The sequence below is a fragment of the Suncus etruscus genome, chromosome 11, assembly GCF_024139225.1.
Source record: "Suncus etruscus isolate mSunEtr1 chromosome 11, mSunEtr1.pri.cur, whole genome shotgun sequence".
In the NCBI taxonomy this organism is placed as follows: Eukaryota; Metazoa; Chordata; class Mammalia; order Eulipotyphla; family Soricidae; genus Suncus; species Suncus etruscus.
In genome coordinates this window covers 34,083,203-34,087,451 of record NC_064858.1, presented here as the reverse complement: position 1 = coordinate 34,087,451, position 4,249 = coordinate 34,083,203, and the positions used below count along the sequence as shown (strand labels likewise).

Sequence of the window (4,249 nt, the reverse complement as noted above, 5' to 3'; positions counted from 1 at the left end):
GTGATTTCTGAGCTCTGAGCCAGGAGTAACCCTTGGGCACCGCCAGGTGTGACCAAAAAAAAAAAACTACTGTGAAAGTAGCCAAGATTGAAATTCCTGAAAAAGGAATACCAGAGGGGATTTCTATGTGATATAAATATTCCATATTCTGAATAATGTATTGACTTCACAAATCTATAGACATGCCAAAGCTCAGAACTATCTGGCCATAAATCTTACTTAGGTTAATTTTTAAAGTGTAATTTATAAAGTATAAAATGACTTTAAAATTTTTTTAATTGAATCACCATGAGATACAAGTTGCAAGGTTACTCATACTTGCATTTTAGTCTTACAATGTTGCAGCACCCATCCTTTTATCAGTGCATGAGTGTCCCTTTCTCCTGCCACTAATATTAATGCCCTGAATTTCCCTCTCACCCTTTCCCCAATCCTGGCTTGTTTCTATGGCAGACATTTTTCTTCTCTCTGTCTATGTATTTATCTCTCTCCCTTTTTTCCTCTTAGACACCGTGGTTTGCAATATTGTTATGGGGGAGGAAGACATGCCTATCACTTTTAACTCCCTTCAGCACCCATTGTCTTGTCTAGAATGATCATTTCCAATTATTATTGTTATAGTGGTCCCTTCTCTACCCTAAATGCACTCCCCCACAATTTGTGGCAAGCTTACTTCCCTGGATTAATCCTACTGGACCTTGTCTCTATTGTCTTTTAGTATAATTACCATACTATCTTGTTTTTATTTTATAGTCCACAAATGAATCCAATCATTCTATGTCTCTCCTTCTGACTCATTTCACTAAGCATAATACTCTTCGTACCGTCTATATTGAAGAAAATTTTATGACTTCATTTTTGGAGGATTCTATCTTCATTCCTTTAAAAGAGCATATGCCCAAGTGCATTAACTAATGTTCTCTGGAGGGCCTGAGCGCTTCCTTTTTTGTTTTTTAACTTTTTAAAAATTGATTAAGATTATATGATTTAGAATATTGTTAATGATGGTTTTCCATGTACATGGTACCAATGTCACACACATCACCTGTGTACACATCCCTCTTCTTCAAGGATTCCATCATCCCTCCCTTTCAACACACCTCCATTCATACCACAATAAATCACATGATTTTACAGAGCCGAATAGTATTCCATTGTGAGTACCCATGTTTCTTGATCCATTCATCTATCGTTAGGCATCTGGGTTGCTTCCTTATCTTAATTATTATACTAAGCTTTCAATGTGCATAGGAAATATATATGTGTACATGATTATGTTCTTACATTTTAAGGATAGATGCCAAGAAATGTGTCATATGGGAGTTATGTTCCTTTATTTTAATTTTTATTGGGGAGCTCTCCATATATTTTCCACAGAATTTGAACCATATAATATTTTAACCACTCTTGAAGACACAGTAAAAAAAACTATTTTAAGTGATGGAAGAAGAGACTGGAGAGATAGTACAGGGCTTAAGATATTGCCTTGAATTCAGCTAACTCTGGTTTGAACTGCAGCACTTTATATGGTCCTTTAGCATGCTGGGAGTGATCTCTGAGCACAGAGCCAGAAATAAACTCCTGGTTCTATGCTCAGAAATCGCCCCTGGCAGGCACGGGGGACCATATGGGATGCCGGGATTCAAACCACCGTCCTTCTGCATGAAAGGCAAATGCCTTACCTCCATGCTATCTCTCTGGCCCCTCCAGCCCCTCTCTTTAAAGGTTTTCATAAAAATCAGAGTAGAGTGCTTGCTTCGGGAGCACATGTACTAAAATTGGAATGATACAGAGAAGATTAGCATGGCCCCTGTGCAAGGGTGACACGCAAATTCGTGAAGCGTTCCATATTTTTAAAAAATGTGTAGATATTTCTTTAAGAATTCAAATCAGATTCCTAAGAGAAGCAGAATTTGGGAAAAGTAGAGAATTAAGCAGAGCAAGTGTGTGTGTGTGTGTGTGTGTGTGTGTGTGTGTGTGTGTGTGTGTGTGTGCAGGTGAGGAAATTGAACCCAGGATCTCATACAAATGAAGCATGTGTTCTATTACTATGATATATTCCAAAAAATTACATAAATTAATAACATTTTTAAATTAAGATATATGTGATGAGAGAAACCAGTGCCTAGAAAAAATATGGTTTTTCCAAGATTACACAGTGATGAATCAAAAGGATTCTAATATATACCTAATGTTCTTTTCAGAAAATGGCATGCAATGAATTTAAAGAACTTCAGAAAGGGAGACTGGAAGTTTTGGATAGGCTAGGGATAAAGAAGTGTATGGGTCATATTTTACAGGATAGAAAAGTATTTCAAAGGTAGAGATAATGGTAGATATAATAGAAAGAGAGCAATTTTGGTGAAAAGAATATCTTAAGTACAAGAATAGGGACATGAAAAGGACAAATTAAAGCATATTCAATGTGTCCTCTGGTGAATTTGGCTAGTTATGTGGATTACACCAGAGAATGTGCAGCATTAATACAAACCAATGCAGAGAAGGTATAGGCAGGAAAGCTGGGAAAAGTCCTTATGCATAATAAGGGAAACAGATGAAGAAATTGCAAGGTAAAGAAGCCAGAGGGCAGGAGGTTAAAGAGTGAGTAAAAAGTATATAAATATGACATAATATGTTTGGAATGAGAAACACAATGATATGAAAGTAATTAAAGATCGAGAACATCAATCAAAAATTGGGATGATAAAACCTATCTGATAAGGGGTTAATATCTAAGATACATAAGGCACTGGTAGAGTTTAACAAGAAAAAAAATTATCTAATCCCATCAAAAAATGAGAATAAGAAATGAACAGAAAATTTCTCAAAGATGACATACAGATGGCCAAAAAGCACATGAAAAAGTGCTCCACATCATTAATTATCAGGGGTGTGTAAATCAAGTCAACAATGAGATATCATCTCACACCACAGAGATTCATAATTTTATCCAGGTCTCCTACTGATAACAAGGTCAATAACAATTCAGTCCCAACTGTAATCAATAGCTTGAATCTAGAAAGGGTCATTTCAACCTAATTGGATAAGATACTCTAACCAGTTTAATAGTTTGGAGGAAAAGGTAAGAATTTATCTATTAGAAAAGCCAAATTTTGATCTGGCACGGCAATTACTGATTCATTATTTTTCAGCTGATTGAGCAAACATTATTTTAACACTGACTATTCCAACAATAATTTGTACCATAAAATAAAAAGGTTGAGAGGAAGTAAAACAGATTTGAAAAGTAGTTGGAAAATAGACTGTAACATAAAGTCTTCAAAGAAATTCAATTTTGTTTTGAGATGAAAATAAAGTAGACCTAATTTACATTAGAATGCATAAATATCACAATTATGAGTTAAGCTTTAAATAAAAGCTATTTTACCCCCCTGAGAGTACTTAATTTAATCCAATGATTAAACTGAAATGGTATTCTAAAGGGCATATGTGTTACAAGGTCATACTGAGTAATATCTGAAGTTTGATCAATTAAATTTTAACTTTCTCTTCATCTAACTTAATAACTTGTGAGCCATTTAAGATTTAGTGAGTTTAATGATGAACTGTCAATATTCCATAAACTAATAATAGCTAGTTGTTTTCAAAAATGTTTCAGCATTTGGCTGTTTGTTTGCATAGAAGCTTATAGTTAATTCAGTTAAAACCAGTGCTTCACAATTATTTTCTGTCATGGCCCCCTAGGAAGAAGAAAACATTTTTGTGCCCCCTGTACGACTCTAAATAGTATATTTATTTAAAAAAACTTTAAGCACAAAACAAAAATATATAAAATAATTTGAACTGATTTTTTAATCAGAGGTGATGTCTGGATTAATGGCTACAATGAGTATGCTTTGAATTGCATAGTTTTTTGAAGCGGGGTTTGAAGCAGGACACAGCAATTCTCAGCTCCAGAGACACACAGAGACATAAACACGGGGCTTAGTTTGTTATGACAGTGTTTGCCGAGGTCAAACGTGCCCCTCTTTATGGAGCCGCGAGCTCCACTATTTGAGAATCACTGAGTTAAAACCAACATTCTGGGCCTAAAGAGACAGTAAAGCAGGTAGGGTACTTGCCCTGCATGTGACACACCAGATTCAATCCCCAGCAATCATATGTTCCCCTGAGTACCACCCAGAAGTAATTCCTGAGTACACAGCCAGAAATAAGCCCTGAACACTACTAGATGTGGCAGAAAATTCTGTCACGTGTTCAGGGATTAAAAGAATCTTTTGGGGGGCCG

General features: G+C 35.6%; 1 non-coding gene across 1 annotated transcript; it reads left to right on the top strand.

The window, feature by feature from the left end:
* The first annotated feature begins 1,748 nt into the window (after positions 1 to 1,748).
* On the top strand, positions 1,749 to 1,855 carry LOC126023464 (U6 spliceosomal RNA). Its single transcript, XR_007500585.1, has one exon. It is a non-coding gene; the product is annotated as a U6 spliceosomal RNA (small nuclear RNA).
* The last annotated feature ends 2,394 nt before the right edge of the window (positions 1,856 to 4,249 follow it).